This window comes from Carcharhinus amblyrhynchos, chromosome 13 (assembly GCF_965287045.1).
Source record: "Carcharhinus amblyrhynchos chromosome 13, sCarAmb.v2.hapA, whole genome shotgun sequence".
Classification (NCBI taxonomy): Eukaryota; Metazoa; Chordata; class Chondrichthyes; order Carcharhiniformes; family Carcharhinidae; genus Carcharhinus; species Carcharhinus amblyrhynchos.
In genome coordinates this window covers 5,978,124-5,998,512 of record NC_137336.1, presented here as the reverse complement: position 1 = coordinate 5,998,512, position 20,389 = coordinate 5,978,124, and the positions used below count along the sequence as shown (strand labels likewise).

The window sequence follows — 20,389 nt, the reverse complement described above, 5'->3', positions numbered from 1 at the left end:
GTGTTTTTTGCACATTCTCCCCGTGTCTGTGTGAGTTCCTTCAGTTTCCTCCCACAGTTGACAGATGTGCAGGTTATGTGGATTGGTCATGCTAAATTGTCCCTTAGTGTCCCAAAATGTGTGGTTTAGGGGGATCAGGGGTGTAAATATGTGGTGTTACTGGAATAGGGCAGAGGGCTCAGAGTGGGTATGACTCTCTGTCAGAGATCAGTTCAGACTCGATGGGACAAATGTCATCCTTCTGCAGATCCTGCTGGTTCCTGCAGATTGCAAAACAGCAAATGTGATGTCACTGTTTAAAAAAAGGAGGTAGACCAAAGACAGGTAAGTATAGGCCGGTTAGCTTAACTTCTGTAGAAGGGAAAATGCTTGAATCTATCATCAAGGAAGAAATAGCGAGACATCTGGATATAAATTGTCCGACTCGTAAGAAATAGCATGGATTCAAGAAAGGCAGTTCATGTTTGACCAATGGGGTGGAATTCTTTGAGAACATTACATGCACAATGTACAATGCAGAACCTGTGGATGTGTTGTATCTGGATTTCCAGAAGGCATTTGACCAGGCGCAAAACCAAAGACTGCTCCATAAGATAAAGGTGCACAGGGTTACTAATAATGTATTAGCCCTGATAGAGATTGGTTAACTAACAGAAAGCAAAGAGTGGGCGTAAATGGGTGTTTTTCTGGCTGGCGATCAGTAACTAGTCGTGTGCCTCAGGGATCAGTGCTGGGACCGCAATTGTTTATGATTTATACAGCTGATTTGGAGTTGGGGACCAAGCATAGTGTGTCAAAATTCGCAGATGACACTAAGATGAATGGCAGAGCAAAGTGCACAGGGGACACCGAAAGTCTGCAAAGGGATATTGATAGTCAAAGTGAATGGGAAAGGGTGTTGTAGTTGGAATACAATGTTGGTAAATGTGAGGTCATCCATGTTTGCAGGAGTAACAGCAAAATGGACTATTATTTAAATGGTAAAAAATTGCAGCATGCTGCTGTGCAGAGGGACCCGAGTGCCCCTGTGCAAGAATCACAAAGAGTTGCTTTGCAGGTGCAGCAGGTAATTAAGAAGGCAAATGGAATTTTGTCCTTCATTGCTAGAGAAATGGGGTTTAAAAACAACAGCATTATTTTGTTGCTGTGTAAGGTGTTGGTGAGGCCACACCTGGTATACTGTGGACAGTTTCGGTGTCCTTACTTGAGAAAGGACATGCTGGCACTGGAGGGTGTGCAGAGGAGATTCACTAGGTAGATGTCGGCGTTGTGAGGGTTGGCTCATGAGGAGAGACTGAGTACTGTGGGCTATACTCATTGGAATTCAGAAGATTGAGGGGAGTTCTTATAGACACATAATATTATGAAGGGACTGGATAAGATCGAAACAGGGAAGTTATTTCCACTGGCGGGTGAAACTACAGCTAGGGGACATAGCCTCAAAATAAGGGGAGCAGATTTTGGACTGGGCTGAGGAAGAACATCCTCACAAAAAGGGTTGTGAATCTCTGGAATTCCGTGCCCAGTGAAGCAGTTGAGGCTACCTCACCTGATAGTTTTTTTAAGGCAAGGATAGGTAAATGTTTGAACAGTAAAGGAAGTGAAAATTATGGTGGGCAGGCGGGTAAGTGGAGCTGAATCCACAAAAAGATCAGCCGTGATCTTATTGAATGATGGAGCAAGCTTGAGGAGCCAGATGGCTTATTCCTGCTCCTAGTTCTTCTGTTCTTACACACTACAGGATTGTTATGATTGTTCCAGAGCTCCCTAGCAGAAGAAACATTATCCATGCGCACGTTCATCCTATCCGTGTCAAATTCCCATACGTTTTAATTTGATCCCCTCTCATCCTTCTACATTGCAGCCAATACCGGCTTAGGTGATCCAATGGCTCTTCATACGACGATATTTACTTTCCAGGAATCAGTCTGGTGAACCTTCACTGCACTCCCTCGATAGCACGTAAGGAGTCCAAAACTGTACACACTACTCCAGCTAGTCTCACCAATGTCCTGCAGAGCTGCAGTAAGAAATCCTTGCTACTGTACTCAAGTCCTTTTGTCATAAAGGCCAACAAGCCGGCTCCATTCTTCACTGTTTGATGTTTATAACTTGAACTATCAATAAAATTAAGTAAATGAGACCAATGAATCATGTGACAGCAGAGGCTCTCATTTTCTCAGTTCTTTGGTCGGCTGTTACAAACAACAAAATATTCGCTATGATTCAGTCTCAAAAATTTCATGGCGACAGAGGAATGTACAAAATATTGACAGAAAACCTTGATCCAATTTTTAATTGTACAACAATAAATCTAAGCCACTGCGCTGATTTCAGAAACTCCAGCTTTAAGAAATGCACGGTAATTTCATTGGATGAATTTCAATATGTTTTATTCACCAATCAGAAGCTGAGCAGTAATTAGAGATCTGGACTGCCCCCTTCACGACCCACCCACCATCACGCACCATCAGACGCAGTGTAACATTGGATAGCGAGCAGCACGGCAGCATTCGTGCACGAATCCACTGGCAATTTTAAACAAAAAAAGAAGATTTAAATGAAATAATTCGAGCGATTCCGAAAACAATCAGGTATTTGCTACATCGCCGTTGTTTCAGGTTTACATAAATAAATAATTAACTGTACAAGGATAATTGGTGATACGGACACGTTCTGAAATAAGGGGAATGTTTTTCGCTGGAAATGAGATATAAAATATATTGGTTGCTAAAATGCCAATTATTTTATTGTGTATTCTCCTCGTGGAATCTCGTGTTTGGACAGATTCGTTACTCGATTCCTGAAGAACTGCAACTGGGCGCCTTTGTTGGGAATATCGCAGATGATTTGGGTTTAGATATAAAGCAGCTCTCGGCTCGCAGTTTTCGGATAGCACCCGGGCCCAGGAAACAATATGTGGATATAAATTTGAACACTGGCGTTTTATTTGTGAAGGAGAAAATCGACAGGGAACAGATTTGCGGGCCTAGTTTGAATTGTGTGATATCCTTGGACTGTTTGCTTGAAAATCCCTTAAAACTGTACCAGGTTACAGTGGAGATTCTCGATGTGAATGACAATGCTCCCAGTTTCCCAAAGAAACAAATCCGCCTGGAAATCCCAGAGATTTCTACACCGGGAACGCGCTATCCCCTCGAGTCCGCACACGATCCGGACATTGGAACGAATTCCTTACAAACCTATCAGCTCCTTCCCAACGATTATTACATTCTGGATGTTCAAATGCGCAATGGGGTTGAGAAATTGCCAGTATTGGTGTTACAGAGTTCCTTGGACAGAGAAACGGAATCCAGCCACATGTTAACGTTAATAGCCAAGGACGGCGGGGTCCCAGTGAGGTCGGGCACGGTTCAGGTCTCAATCATTGTAAAGGATGCAAATGACAACGCCCCTGTTTTTCCCCAGTCGGTTTACAGAGTCACCCTATTGGAAAGTGCACCCACAGGAACGCGGGTAATTATATTAAATGCCACTGACATGGACGCTGGATCCAATGGAGAGATAACGTACTCGCTCAGCAGCCACACTTCTGCTGCAGCTCGGGAAATGTTTGATGTGGATTCTAAAACTGGAGAAATCAGTTTGAAAGGAAAATTGGACTATGAAGACAACAAGACCTTTCAGATTGGCATACAAGCAATGGACAACGGTCAAAACGCAATACCCGAGCACTGTGATCTGTTTGTGGATATTATTGATGTGAATGATAACGCACCTGAGGTAACATTGACATCTTTGTCCAGCACAGTTTCCGAAGGTGCTCCAGTTGGAACTGTAGTCGCTCTGTTCAGTGCAGCAGATAAAGATTCAGGGCAAAATGGGCAAGTACACTGTCAAATTTCACGGAAACTCCCATTTAAACTCGATTCTTCTTTGAAGAATTATTATGAATTACTTGTTCAACATCCGCTGGACCGTGAAAATGCCTCCCGGTATGACGTTACTATAACATGCACGGATGCAGGAAATCCTCCTCTGACATCGAAAAAATCTATTCATGTAGAGGTTTCAGATATAAATGACAATGCCCCACGGTTTACCCAGCCTTCATACACAGAAAGCGTCATGGAGAACAATGTTATTGGCGCTTCTTTATTTTCCATTTCAGCCTCAGATCCAGATGTTGGACTGAACGCTGGACTTAAGTACTCTATCTTTGAGACACAAGTTGAGAATGCCTCGGTGTCCACTTACGTCTCAATTGACAAGGAGACTGGCGTCATATTCGCTCAGAGATCTTTTGACTACGAAAAATTGAAAAACTTTCAGATCCAAGCTCGGGTCATGGACTCTGGAACCCCACCACTTGCCAGTAATGTCTCAGTGAATGTTATTATCCTTGATCAGAATGACAATGTTCCAGTGATTGTGCACCCATTAGTCGAGTATGGCTCTATTGTAACAGAGACAATATCCAGATTTGCAGAACCAGGCTACTTGGTTGCTAAGGTATCGGCCACTGATGCTGACGCCGGTCAGAATGCACGTCTTTCTTATTCCTTTTTTCAAGCTACGCAGCATAACCTTTTTACTATTTCACCAGACACTGGGGAAATTTGGACTATCCGGCATATTGAAAATAAAGATGCTTCGAAGCAAAGGCTGGTGATTGTGGTAAAAGACAATGGAACACCATCACTTTCTGCCACAATGACCATCATCGTAACTGTGGCTGGTGGTGACACTGAAATATTCTCCAGCGTCACTGGGTGGTCTGAAGATCCGGGGCTCACTCGCGATTTGAGCTTTTACTTGGTCATAGCATTAGGAGTAATTTCTGGCATATTTCTCGTGATTTTAATTACCCTAGCTGTGATGGTTCAACAAAGCAGAAATATTTTGCGAGGTCAACCCTGTTCCCTGGGTGTTTGTTGCTGTTTTGAAACGAGACATTCTCTGAATGGAATTCAAAAGGCCAGTAGAAATCTGCAGATACCACCCAACTATGTTGAGGTATTTGGGGGTGATCCACTTTCTCAGAGTTTCCGCTATGAGTCATGTTCAACATTGCAGTCAACGAAGAGAGACTTCATAACCCCCAACACATGCAGATTGTCAACAGACAAGAATTATCTGCGCAATGAGTCTGTGAGGAAAGAACATCAGGGAATGATCAATTCTGAAAACTATACCAATCCTGCAAATACCGAGGTGAGGTGCAGTTACAAAGTGAATGACATCATCTCAGATTTCCTTAGGACAGACAAAAAGTTTTTGGGGTTCAAGAGTATGTTATTTCAATAGGATGGAAGTGATACCTGAACTAGCTTATGCAGTTTCCTACAATATTTCTATTTCCTGTCGGTATCCCTTTGTTCCCCTTTGTTGTCACGGGTATCTTACAGGTTGCATTTGCATTCCTTTGTTATCATGTGTAATTTATTGTCAAGCCCAGGTTAAACTTTCTTCTAGGAATCCACTTCATCTGTTCACGTATTTCAAACCTCTTGGTATTTATTTTAGTCAAGGGGAAATTTGACTTCGTCCCAGGTGCTGTGAGCCTGTAAACGTAACCATCATTTGTGGAACTCTTTGTATTCACAGGACCGTGCAAGTACAGCACATTTCAATTGATACCTGAATTCCAGTTCCACACTGCTCCTGCAAAATACATGCTTCATTTCTGGCCGCCATGGTCTCAGTACATTAATTCTTATTTATTAAAATTAACGTGTCCCCCTTTGAATGTCAGGCCATTCCAAATTGATCAGTTCGACCTAAATCATTGTTATGGAAGGCTTTCAGTTGCCGTTTGACAGCAGACCTGACGCGAGACTGCTCATTTTTTTAATGACAGACTGACTCGTTGAAATGTGAATTGGTTTGGTGCTAGAAGTCTGAAGCGGTATTCCTCTAATGCAATAGAACCTTATCAATTTGGGGTGGTCCAATATTCTAAAGCGCCCGGATGCTAACTGGTTGCAACTGCTACCCTGTGATTATAGCAATTAGGTTCTAATCAATTTCGCAATATTAGGCTGAAGTTCCCACTAGTTTTCAAGGAAGCTGTCCTTTAATTGCACGGTTGTGTGCATGCTCAGCGTTCCTCGCAATATACTTATATTTGCACATTTAAAGTGTGTGCAATGAAGTCAAATCTTCCCTTTCATTTTAATTTAGAAAGTTCTAGGAGGCCTATGACCAGCACTGTGTCACATGGACCAGTGCTAGGTCCAATATTGTTTGTGATTTGTATAAACGATTTGACTAAGAATACAGGAGGCGTGGTTAGCAAATTTGTGGATGACACCAAAATTGGTGGTGTAATGAATCTTGGTCAACTGTACCAGAGGGTCGCGGAATGGCAGATGGAGCTCATTCAAATAAATGTGAGGTGTTGCATTTTGGTAGGACAAACCAGGTCAGGACTTGTACAGTTAATGTTAGGGCCCTGGGGATTGTTGACAGAGAGACGTAGAAGTGCAGGTACGCACTTCCTTGAAAGTGGCATCAGAGGTAAATAGAGTGGTGAAGAGGGCGTTTGGCACATTTGCCCTCATCGGTTAAGAGAATTAAGTACCGGGGTTGCGACATTGCGTTACAACTGCACAAGACGTTAGTAAGGTTATATTTGGAGTACTGTGTACATTTCTGGTCGCCCTGTTGTAGGAAGAGCGTTGTTAAACTGGAAAGGGTGCAAAGACGATTTACAAGGATTTTACCGGGACTGGATGTTTGAATTAGAAGGAGAGATTGGATAGGCTGGGACTTATTTTCCTAGAGTGTAGGAGGATGAGGGGTGACCTTATAGAGGTTTGTAAAATCATAGACAATGTGAATAGCCAAGGTCTTCCCAGGATAGCGGAGTCCAAAACTAGAGGGTGTAGGTTTAAGGTGACAGGTGAAAATTTAAACGCGACCTGAAGGGTCAGAGTTTCACACAAAGTGGGCTGTGTACATGAAATGAACTATCAGAGGTAGATGCGGACATAAAGACAACATTTAAATGACTTTCGGGCAGATTCGTGGATAGGAATGGTTTGGAGGGATTTGGACTAAACACAGGCAAATGGGACTATTTCCCAGGTTGGATGTGACAAGTTGGGCTGAAAGGCTTGTTTTCGTACTGTGGATTTCTATAAATCTAGCACTCTACAGCTGCCTGACATTTTCTTCATAGATTATTTCTTGAATGCTAACCTTACACGATGTTAGTAAATGGCATCATTTACACAGTGTAGCCAAGTAATTGCTTCTCTCGGGAATGCCTAGTTCTATGAGGACTTTGTCATATCAAAGAAGCATGATGAATGTTAGAGTGGCATCCAGAAATTATAGAAATATTGTATTAAGCTATGGATATATGTAATGTAAACGAAATTAAACTGATGGGCATAGGATCCAGTACCAATGAAAGGGAAAACTGTATTGATCATACATCGACCAGTGATGCGATCTTAGCAACGAGAAAGTGGCAGTAATAGTGCCAATTAACAATCCTTTCCAGGCCCTGTAACCCTGCTAATCCCTCTGGTCAGCTTACCATTGCCAATCAAACTAACGACCAGATCTTTCAACTGTGGGAGGAAACACCCGCAGACACAGGGCAAATGTGCAAACTCCACACAGATAGTGACCCGTGGCTGGAATTGAACCCAGATCCTTGGTGCTGTGAGGCAGCATTGCTAACCACTGTGCCACCGTGCCACCTTCAAAGATGAAAAAGTTGTTGTATGCATCCTTTTGAACAGTTGAGCACCACAAATAAAATTGACAATTAAAAAATTGATCTTGAGTATAAGAATAGAGAGTGTTGAACATACAATTCTGTTTCGTCATGCAAGGTTCGAGATTATTCACAGGATGTTGAGGTTTGTGCTGCAGAGTACACAGATTATTTTAGATCCAAAAACGTTCTATTAAGATGACTTGGTTCATGCCTGGAAGAGAAGCAGAAGATTTTGGACTTGTCACTACAGTAATACCCAGTGTTTAATTGTACCAAGAGCAAGGAAAAAGTGCAGATTTGGTGATAGTTAGCAGCTCCTTGGGAATAGAAGCCCATAACAAAATCATCATGCTTGGATAATACAGAGATACAAAATAGGACCATGGCTGCTCAATTATCTCAACACCATACCCCCTGTGCTCTCCCCATGCTCCTTGATGCCTTCCGATTCTAGAAGCCTATATTTTTCCTTCTTAAGTATATTCAGCGACTTAGCACCCGAAGCCTTCTTCAGTAGAAAATTCCACAGGTTTGCCACCTCCCCCCCCCCCCCCCCCGCCCCCCAGTGAAGACCTTTCTCCTTTCTTCTCATCTTAACCTTAAATGGCCTATTCCATATCTTGAGACTGTGGCCCCTTGGTCTAGGTTTACCCCCTTCCCCCCACGCTCCCCCTCCCCCGCCCCCATCCCCCCACACCCCATCTCTCCCCCAACCCCACCCCAAACATTCGCTAAATCTGACCAGAAGAAACATCAACCATGCATCTATTCTTCCAACCACTGTAACATTGTGGTACGATTCAATTAGATCCACTCTCACCCTTCTGAATTGCAAAGAATACAGGTTTAGTTGGCCCAATATCTTCTCGTACGATGGTACCTCCTTCCCAAGAATTTGTCTATTGAACATTTGCTGCACTCCCTCGATGGTATGTATACAATATTTCTTCGGTAGGAAGACCAAAAATACATGCCATGCAGCAAGTGTAGTGTCGCCAAAGCCTGTGCAGCTGCAGGGAGAAAATCTTTCTCCTGTACTCAAGTCCGCCTGCAATGAAGGCCAACATCACGGTTCCTTTCTCAGCTTCTCTAAATCGAACTATTAATAAAATTCAAATATTGACACCAATGACCCATGCTAACAGTGATAGTTATTTTTTGTTATCTTTTCCGTCATATATTTTGTAAACATTATTCGTAAGGCATTTGTTGTAATGCAGTTTCGGAGATATTTTGGCAACGCAGTGACTTTTACAGAATTGACACGAAATCATGATTCCATTTTTAATTGTGCAACAATAAATCTTAGGAGCTCTGCCTATTTCAGACCTTTCTGCTTTAAGAAATGAACAGTAATGTTATTGGTTGAATTTCAATACGTTTCTGTTCACCAATCAGAAGCTGAGCTGTGATTGGGGATCCGGACTGCCCCCTTCACTACCCATCCACCATCACGCACGATCAGACGCAGTGTAACATTGGATCGCGAGCAGCTCGGCAGCATTTGTGCACGAATCCAGAGGCAATTTTAAACAAAAAAGGAAAGATTTTACTGAAATAACCCCAGCGATTCAAGCAACAATCAGGTATTAACTGCATCTCAGTTTTTCTAGTTTTAAAATCTATTGATCTAAATGTAAAAAGAGAATTCATGGTACGGACACGTTCTGAAACAAGGGGAATGTGTTTCGCTGGAAATGAGATATAAAATATATTGGTTGCTAAAATGCCAATTATTTTATTGTGTATTCTCCTCGTGGAATCCAGTGTTTGGACAGGTTCGTTACTCGATTCCTGAAGAACTGCAACTGGGCGCCTTTGTTGGGAATATCGCAGATGATTTGGGTTTAGATATAAAGCAGCTCTCGGCTCGCAGTTTTCGGATTGCACCCGGGTCCAGGAAACAATATGTGGATATAAATTTGAACACTGGCGTTTTATTTGTGAAGGAGAAAATTGACAGAGAACAAATTTGCGGGCCTAGTTTGAGTTGTGTGATATCCTTGGACTGTTTGCTTGAAAATCCCATAAAGCTGTACCAGGTTACAGTGGAGATTCTCGATGTGAATGACAATGCTCCCCGTTTCGCAAAGAAACGAATCCGCGTGGAAATCCCAGAGATTTCTATACCGGGAACACGCTTTCTTCTCGAATCCGCACACGATCCGGATATTGGAACAAACTCCTTGCAAATCTATGAGCTTCTTCCGAACCATTGTTTCATTCTCGATGTGCAGGTGAGCGACGGGGTTGAAAAAATCCCAGTATTAGTGCTGCAGAATTCCCTGGACAGAGAAACGGAATCCAGCCACATGTTAACTTTAATCGCCAAGGACGGCGGAATCCCTGTGCGATCGGGTACGGTTCAGATCTCAATCGTCGTAAAGGACGCAAATGACAACGCCCCTGTTTTTCCCCAGACAGTTTACAGAGTCACCCTATTGGAAAGTGCACCCACAGGAACGCGGGTAATTATATTAAATGCTACTGACCCGGACGAAGGTCCCAATGGAGAGATAACGTACTCGCTCAGTAGCCACACTTCTGCTGTACCTCGGGAAATATTCGAAATGGATTCCAAAACTGGTGAAATCAGATTGAAAGGGAAATTGGACTATGAACAGAACAAATCATTTAAAATTAGCATTCAAGCAATGGACAACGGTCCATACGCAATGCCTGAGCACTGTGATCTGTTTGTGGACATTATTGATGTGAATGATAACGCGCCTGAGGTGTCGGTGAGGACTTTGTCCAGCACAGTTTCAGAAGATGTTCCAGTTGGAACTGTAGTCGCCCTGTTCAGTGCAGCAGATAAAGATTCGGGGCGAAATGGGCAGGTAAAATGTCAAATTTCAAATAAACTCCCCTTTCAACTCGATTCTTCTTTGAAGAATTATTATGAATTACATGTTCAACATCCACTGGATCGCGAAAATGCCTCCCAGTATGACGTCACAATAACATGCACAGATGCAGGAAATCCCCCTCTGACATCCAAAAAAACCATTCGGGTAGTGGTTTCAGATATAAATGACAATGCACCACGGTTTACCCAATCTTTATACACAGCAAATGTCATGGAGAACAATGTTATTGGCGCTTCTATATTTTCCATTTCAGCCTTTGACCCAGATGTTGGTCAGAACGCTCGACTTAAATATTCTATCCTGGAGACACAAGTTGAGAATGCCTCGGTGTCCACTTATATCTCTATTAACTCAGAGAATGGGGACATAGTCGCTCAGAGATCTTTTGACTACGAGAAATTGAAAAACTTTCAGATCCATGTTCACGTCATGGACTCTGGAAAACCACCACTCGCCAGTAATGTCTCATTGAGTGTTATTATCCTTGATCAGAATGACAATGCTCCAGTGATCGTGCACCCATTAGCTGAGTATGGCTCAACGGTAACAGAGACAATATCCAGGTTTGCAGAACCAGGCTACTTAGTTGCTAAAGTATTAGCCACTGACGCTGACGCCGGACAGAACGCTCGCCTTTCTTATTCCATTTTTCAGGCTACCCAGCATAACCTTTTCACTATTTCACCAGACACTGGGGAAATTTGGACTATCCGTCGTATTGAGAATAAAGATGCCTCCAAGCAAAGGTTGGTGATAGTGGTAGAAGACAATGGAACTCCATCACTTTCTGCCACAGTGACCATCATTTTAACTGTGGTAGGTGGAGACACCGAAATATTCTCCAGCGTCAGTGGATCGTCTGAAGATCCAGTGCTCACTCCTGATTTGAGCTTTTCCTTGGTCATTGCATTAGGAGTAATTTCTGGCATTTTTCTGGTGATTTTAATTATCCTCGCCTTGAAGGTTCATCAAAACAGAAGTGCGTTGGGAGGTCAGCATTGTTCACTGGGAGTCTGTTGCTGCTTTGAAACACGACATTCACTAAATGGAATTCAAAAGGCTAGTAGAAATCTTCAGATACCACCCAACTATGTTGAGGTATTCGGGGGTGATCCACTTTCTCAGAGTTTCCGCTACGAGTCATGTTCAACATTGCAGTCAACAAAGAGAGACTTCATGACGCCTAGCGCATGCAGGTCGTCCACAGACAAAAACTATTTCCACAATGAGGCTGTGAGGAAAGAATACCCAGGAATGATTAATTCCGAAAACAACATCAATCTTACAAATACCAAGGTGAGGCGCACTTAAAAAGTGAACAACATATTTACAAATTTCCTTATGATATACAGAACGTTTGGGAGAAACAAGTGTCTGTTTATTTGAATTGGATGGATGTAATTGCGTGATGCACAATTTTCTGCAGTATTTCTATTTCCTGCCAGCATCTGTTTATTACTGCTATGTCGAGGGTATCTTGCAGGTTGTATTTGCATTGTTTTGTGATCATATTAACATATTGTCAAGCACAGGTCAAAGTTTGTTCGTTCATGTCGCCTCTTGGCGCTTTGTAAACTCTTGGATTTTATTGAAATCGAAGGGAAATTTGACTTGTTCCGTGCGTTGTGAACCTTTAAGTGGACCTAATTTAAAAGGAACGCTCTGCATTCATAAAAGCGTGCAAGTGTAGAATACTGTCATTGATAATAATACAGAACACTCACACATTGCTCCTGTAAATCATTTGTTTAATTTCTAATGAGCATGGTCTCAGCGTGTTTGTCCTGAGCAACATCAGCATGTCTCTCTCTCTCTGATTGTTGGACCGTTACAAATTGATCAAATAGTCTTATTAATGAAGACTGTCTATGGACATTTGACAGCAGTCCAGCAACGGGACAGTTCTGGTTTTCCATTGCAGTTTATCTACCGGCGATGAAAATTGACTTGATGCCAGAAGTCTGAAGCGATTTTCCCGCAATACAATTGGCCCTGATCAATTTGGGATGATCCGACATTCTCTAATGCCCGATGCTGTTTGGTTGGAAATACGACACTGAGGCAATAACAATTAAGACCTAATCAACTGTACAGTATCTGGCTAAAATTCCTAATCTATTATTAAGGAAGCTATCCTTAATGCTCAGAGTTCCTTCAAGATACTTACATTTGTGCGTTTAGAGTGTGTGCAGCAAAGTCACCATTTTTCATCCATTTAAATTTACAAAGTTGCAGGAAAAATTCCTGACGTATTCTTCATGGATCCTTTCCCGGATGCCAAAATTCCAGAGCATTTGTAAATCATATGATATAGACGACATAGCCATGTAATTGATTCTCTCAGTGACGCACAGGTCTGTAGGTATCTTGTCATATCAAAGAAACATGATTACTTTTAGACTGATATTTTACTATGGTGAAGATATTGCATTAACCTATGAAATGGTTGGCATGGTGGTACAATGCTGCCTCACCCTGCCAAGTACCCAGGTTTGATTCCCGGCTTGGAGCACAGTCTCTCCAGGGTCCGCACGTTCTCCCCATCTCTGCGTGGGTTTCCTCCAGGTGCTCAGATTTCCTGCCACAATCCGAAAGCCACGCTGGTTAGGTGCATTGACCATACTAAATTCTCCCACACTGTATGAACAAGTGCCAGAATGTGGTGACGAGGAAATGTTCACAGTAACTTCACTGCAGTGTTAACAAAAACTACTTGTGACAGTAGCAAATACATTTTAGAAATAACTCAATCTGATAGGCATAGGATCCGGTGCCAATGGTAACAAAAAAAGGAATGATCATTCATGGATCAGCAAGAGGATCTCAGCAATAAGAGGAAGTAACAGAACAATTGAAAATTGAGAAGTAGGTGGCAGTTAGTGGTTTCAACGCTTGAAAACGTATTTTGCATCACAATATATGTAGTATTGATCAAAACTATGTGTGCTGCCTTAGAAGTTGAAAGGTGACCATGATGATATTGGTCTCTGGGGTTAGATGTGTTCAAATGTCTTAAGAGATTACGTATTTGCTACACGTTAGAGCAGAGATGGAGGAGTTCCTGTATATATGCTTTGAAGGGTTGAGCTCCACGAATGTAGTTGACAATAACAAAATATTTCACGTGAGTTTAAGAACAGGGCTTGCTAAATATGCAAATCGGAAAATTCATGTGAGGTTTAAGATCAGAACTCTTCACATGGTAGTGAGGTGTGTCCTGCAGAGTCTGGAGATTATTGTTGATCCAAAAGCACTCTATTAAGATGGCTGGCTGGATGCCTGGAAGAGAAGTGGCGGATTTTCGAATTGTCAGTGCAGTAATGCACTGACTGTAATTTTATGGAAAGTAGTGGCAAACTTGGAAACTTCCTTAATTAACAGTTGCTTGGCAATGGAAACTATAAGGGGATCATTATGCTTGGATGACACAAACATAGAAAACAGAGCAGGTCATTCGGCCTTTCCAGGTTGGTCCACCATTCAACGTGAGCGTGGCTGATCCTCTACAGGTGGCGTGGTTGCACAGTGGTTAGGGCAGCAAGGTGAAAGAGTGGATGGTACTGCTGCCTCTCAGCACTTGGATTCGATTCCTGGCTTGCATCACTTATGTGTGGAATCTGCACATATCCCTGTATCTCTGTGGGTTTCCTCTGGGGTAATCTGGTTTCCTCCCACAGTCCAAAAGTGTGTTGGTTAGGTGGATTGGATATGATAAATTCCTCCTCATTGTCCCTGAACAGGCGACAGTGTGTGGCAATGAGGGGATTTTCACAGTAACTTCATTGTAGTGTTAAGTTAGCCTTTGTATGACACTAAAAAATCAAACATCTCGAAACCACAATCCCCTTCACAGTAATTCATTGAAGTTTTAGAAAGCTATATTTTCCCTCCGTAAATATATTCAGTGAATTGGCCTCCGCGGCCTTCTGTTGTAGAGAATTCCAAAGGATAACAACCCTCTGAGTTAAGAAGTTACTCTTCAGCTCAGCCCCATATGGTCCATCCCATATCTTAAAATTGTGGCAAGCACAGTAGCACAGGCACCAGCACAGTGGCACTGTGGGTAGAACTGCTCCATTCCAGATCCAGAGACCCGGATTCATTTCTGGAATTGAGTGACCGTCAGTGTGGGTTTTTCACATTCTCCCCATGTCTGCGTGGGTTCCTTCGGTTTCCTCCCACAGTTGACAGATGTGCAGGTTATGTGGATTGGTCATGCTAAATTGTCCCTTAGTGTCCCAAAATGTATGGTTTAGGGGGATCAGGGGTGTAAATATGTGGCGTTACTGGAATAGGGCAGAGGGCTGAGAGTGGGTATGACTGTCTGTCAGAGATCAGTGCAGACTCGATGGGTCAAATGTCATCCTTCTGCAGATCCTGCTGGTTCCTGCAGATTGCAAAACAGCAAATGTGATGCCACTGTTTAAAAAAGGAGGTAGACCAAAGATGGGTCGCTATAGGCCAGTTAGCTTAACTTCTGTAATAGGGAAAATGCTTGAATCTATCATCAAGGAAGAAATAGCGAGACATGTGGATATAAATTGTCCCACTCATGAGACATAGCATGGATTCAAGAAGGGCAGGTCATGTTTGACTAATGTGGTGGAATTCTTCGAGAACATTACATGCGCAATGTACAATGCGGAACTTGTGGATGTGGTGTATCTGGATTTCCTGAAGGCATTTGACAAGGTGCCACACCAAAGACTGCTGCATAAGATAAAGGTGCACAGTGTTACTGATAATGTATTAGCATTGATAGAGAATTGGTTAACTAACAGGAAGCAAAGAGTGGGTGTAAATGGGTGTTTTTCTGGTTGGAGGTCAGTGACTCGTGGTGTGCCTCAGGGATCAGTGCTGGTACCACAATTGTTTATGATTTATATAGATGATTTGGAGTTGGGGTCCAAGCGTAGTGTGTCAAAATTCGCAGATGACACTAAGATGAATGGCAGAGCAAAGTGCACAGGGGACACTGAAACTCTGCAAAGGGATATAGATAGTCAAAGTAAATGGGAAATGGTTTGGGAGATTGAATACAATGTTGGTAAATGTGAGGTCATCCATTTTTGTAAAAATAACAGCAAAATGGACTATTATTTAAATGGTAAAAAGTTGCAGCATGCTGCTGTGCAGAGGGACCCGGGTGCCCCAGTGCAAGAATCACAAGGAGTTGCTTTGCAGATGCAGCAGGTAATTAAGAAAGCAAATGAAATTTTGTCCTTCATTGCTAGAGGAATGGAGTTTAAAAACAACAAGATTATTTCGTAGCTGTATAAGATGTTGATGAGGCCACACCTAGTATACTGTGGACAGTTTTGGTCTCCTTACTTGAGAAAGGACACACTGGCACTGGAGGGTGTGCAGAGGAGATTCACTAGGTTGATGTCGTCGTTGAAAGGGTTGGCTTGTAAGGAGAGACTGAGTACTGTGGGCTATACTCATTGGAATTCAGAAGAATGAGAGGAGATCTTATAGAAACATATAAGATTATGAACGGCATAGATAAGATCGAAACAGGGAAGTTATTTCCACTGGCGGGTGAAACTAGAACTAGGGGGCATGGCCTCAAAATACGGGGGAGCAGATTTAGGACTAAGTTGAGGAGGAACTTCTTCACACAAAGGGTTGTGAATCTGTAGAATTCCGTGCCCAGTGAAGCAGTGGTGGCTACCTGACTGGATGTTTTTAAGGCAAGGATAGATAAATGTTTGAACAGTACAGGAAGTAAAGGTTATGGTGGGCAGGCGGGTAACTGGAGCTGAATCCACAAAAAGATCAGCCATGACCTTATTGAATGGTGGAGCTGGCTCGAGGGGCCAGATGGATTATTCCTTCTCCTAGTTAAAACATAAGAACATAAGAAATAGGAGCAGGAGTAGGCCATCTAGCCCTTCGAGCGTGCCCCGCCATTCAATAAGATCATGGCTGATCTGAAGTGACTCAGTTCCACTTTCCCGCTTTCTCCCCATAACCCTTAATTCCCTTGTCTGTCAAAAACCTATCTACCCGTGACATAAATATATTTAGCGAGGTAGCCTCCACCACTTCAACGGGCAGAGAATTCCAGAGATTCACCACCCTTTGAGTGAAGAAGTTCCTCCTCAACTCCGTTCTAATCTGCACCCCCCCCCCCCCTCCTTATCTTGAGGCTGTGCCCTCTAGTCCTGCTGTCCTTTCTGAGCGGAAAGAATCTCTCTACCTCTACCCTATCCATCCCTTTCATTATCTTATACGTCTCTATAATATCCCCCCTCATCCTTCTAAATTCCAACGAGTACAGACCCAGTCTATTTAATCTCTCTTCATAGTCTAACCCCCTCATCTCCGGTATCAGTCTAGTGAACCTCCTCTGCACTCCCTCCAAAACCAATATATCCTTGCGCAAGTGCGGCGACAAAACTGCACGCAGTACTCCAGCTGCGGCCTCACCAGTGCCCTGTACAGTTGCAGCAAGACCTCCCTGCTTTTATATTCTATCCCCCTCGCCAGAACATAGTTCTTATGTTCTTACACACGACAGGATTGTTATGATTGCTCCAGAACTCCCAAGCAGAAGAAACATTATCCATGCACACGTTCACCCTATCCGTGTCAAATTCCCATACGTTTTAATTTGATCCCCTCTCATCCTTCTAAATTGCAACCAATATCGGTCTGGGTGACCCAATGGCTCTTCAAACGACGATATTTACCTTCCAGGAATCAGTCTGGTGAACCTCCACTGCACTCCCTCGACAGCACGTAAGGAGACCAAAACTGTACACACTACTCCAGCTAGTCTCACCAACGTCCGGCAGAGCTGCAGTAAAAAATCCTTGCTACTGTACACAAGTCCTTTTGTCATAAAGGCCAACATGCCGGCTCCATTCTTTACTGTTTGATGTTTATAACTTGAACTATCAATAAAATTAAGTAAATGAGACCAATGAATCATGTGACAGCAGAGGCTCTCATTTTCTCAGTTCTTTGGTCGGCTGTTACAAACAATAAAATATTCGCTATGATTCAGTCTCAGAAATATTTATGGCGTCAGAGGAATGTACAAAATATTGACGGAAAATCTTGATCCAATTTTTAATTGTACAACAATTAATCTAAGCCACTGCGCTGATTTTAGGAACTCCAGCTTTAAGAAATGCACGGTAATTTCATTGGATGAATTTCAATATGTTTTAATTCACCAATCAGAAGCTGAGTTGTGATTGGGGATCCGGACTGCCCCCTTCACTACCCATCCACCATCACGCACCATCAGACGCAGTGTAACATTGGATAGCGAGCAGCTCGGCAGCATTCGTGCACGAATCCACTGGCAATTTTAGACAAAAAGAGAAGATTTAAATGAAATAATTCGAGCGATTCCTAAAACAATCAGGTATTTGCTACATCGCAGTTGTTTCAGGTTTAAATACATAATTAATTAACTGTGCAAGGATAATTGATGATACGGACACGTTCTGAAGCAAGGGGAATGTTTTTCGCTGGAAATGAGATATAAAATATATTGGTTGCTAAAATGCCAATTATTTTATTGTGTATTCTTCTCGTGGAATCTCGTGTTTGGACAGATTCGTTACTCGATTCCTGAAGAACTACAACTGGGCGCCTTTGTTGGGAATATCGCAGATGATTTGGGTTTAGATATAAAGCAGCTCTCGGCTCGCAGTTTTCGCATTGTACCCGGGCCCAGGAAACAATATGTGGATATAAATTTGAACACTGGCGTTTTATTTGTGAAGGAGAAAATCGACAGGGAACAGATTTGCGGGCCTAGTTTGAGTTGTGTGATATCCTTGGACTGTTTGCTTGAAAATCCCTTAAAACTGTATCAGGTTACAGTGGAGATTCTCGATGTGAATGACAATGCTCCCAGTTTCCCAAAGAAACAAATCCGCTTGGAAATCCCAGAGATTTCTACACCGGGAACGCGCTATCCCCTCGAGTCCGCACACGATCCGGACATTGGAACGAATTCCTTACAAACCTATCAGCTCCTTCCCAACGATTATTACGTTCTGGATGTTCAAATGCGCAATGAGGTTGAGAAATTGCCAGTATTGGTGTTACAGAGTTCCTTGGACAGAGAAACGGAATCCAGCCACATGTTAACGTTAATAGCCAAGGACGGCGGGGTCCCAGTGAGGTCGGGCACGGTTTGGGTCTCAATCATTGTAAACGATGCAAATGACAACACGCCTGTTTTTCCCCAGTCAGTTTACAGAGTCACCCTACTGGAAAGTGCACCCACAGGAACGCGGGTAATTATATTAAATGCCACTGACATGGACGATGGATCCAATGGGGAGATAACGTACTCGCTCAGCAGTCACACTTCTGCTGCAGCTCGGGAGATGTTTGATGTGGATTCTAAAACTGGAGAAATCAGTTTGAAAGGAAAATTGGACTATGAAGAAAACAAAGCCTTCCAGATTGGCATACAAGCAATGGACAACGGTCCATACGCAATACCCGAGCACTGTGATCTGTTTGTGGATATTATTGATGTGAATGATAACGCGCCTGAGGTAACATTGACATCTTTGTCCAGCACAGTTTCCGAAGGTGCTCCAATTGGAACTGTAGTCGCTCTGTTCAGTGCAGCAGATAAAGATTCGGGGCAAAATGGGCAAGTACACTGTCAAATTTCACAGAAACTCCCATTTGAACTCTATTCTTCTTTGAAGAATTATTATGAATTACTTGTTCAACATCCACTGGATCGTGAAAATGCCTCCCGGTATGACGTTACTATAACATGCACGGATGCAGGAAATCCTCCTCTGACATCCAAAAAATCTATTCATGTAGAGGTTTCAGATATAAATGACAATGCCCCACGGTTTACCCAGTCTTCATACACAGAAAGCGTCATGGAGAACAATGTTATTGGCGCTTATTTATTTTCCATTTCAGCCTCAGATCCAGATGTTGGACTGAACGCTGGACTTAAGTACTCTTTCTTTGAGACACAAGTTGAGAATGCCTCGGTGTCCACTTATGTCTCAATTGACAAGGAGACTGGCGTCATATTCGCGCAGAGATCTTTTGACTACGAGAAATTGAAAAACTTTCAGATCCAAGCTCGGGTCATGGACTCTGGATCTCCACCCCTCGCCAGTAATGTCTCAGTGAATGTTATTATCCTTGATCAGAATGACAATGTTCCAGTGATTGTGCACCCATTTTTCGAGTATGGCTCTATTGTAACAGAGACAATATCCAGATTTTCAGAACCAGGCTACTTGGTTGCTAAGGTATCGGCCACTGATGCTGACGCCGGTCAGAATGCACATCTTTCTTATTCCATTTTTCAGGCTACGCAGCATAACCTTTTTACTATTTCACCAGACACTGGGGAAATTTGGACTATCCGGCGTATTGAAAATAAAGATGCTTCGAAGCAAAGGCTGGTGATTGTGGTAAAAGACAATGGAACACCATCACTTTCTGCCACAATGACCATCATCTTATCTGTGATAGGTGGTGACACTGAAATATTCTCCAGCGTCAGTGGATCGTCTGAAGATCCAGTGTTCACACCTGATTTGAGCTTTACCTTGGTCATTGCATTAGGAGTAATTTCTGGCATTTTTCTCGTGATTTTAATTATCCTCGCTATGAAGGTTCATCAAAGCAGAAATGCCTTGGGAGGTCAGCCCTGTTCCCTGGGTGTTTGTTGCTGTTTTGAAACGAGACATTCCCTGAATGGAATTCAAAAGGCCAGTAGAAATCTTCAGATGCCACCCAACTATGTTGAAGTATTTGGGGGTGATCCACTTTCTCAGAGATTCCGCTATGAATCATGTTCAACATTGCAGTCAAC

At 42.8% G+C, this 20,389-nt stretch overlaps 1 pseudogene across 1 annotated transcript; it reads left to right on the top strand.

Annotated features, from left to right (window-relative positions):
• The first annotated feature begins 2,602 nt into the window (after positions 1-2,602).
• Positions 2,603-9,169, top strand: LOC145351624 (protocadherin-10 pseudogene; annotated as a pseudogene). Its single transcript, XR_013888437.1, has 2 exons — positions 2,603-5,175; positions 9,092-9,169. The product of XR_013888437.1 is annotated as a protocadherin-10 pseudogene (transcript).
• The last annotated feature ends 11,220 nt before the right edge of the window (positions 9,170-20,389 follow it).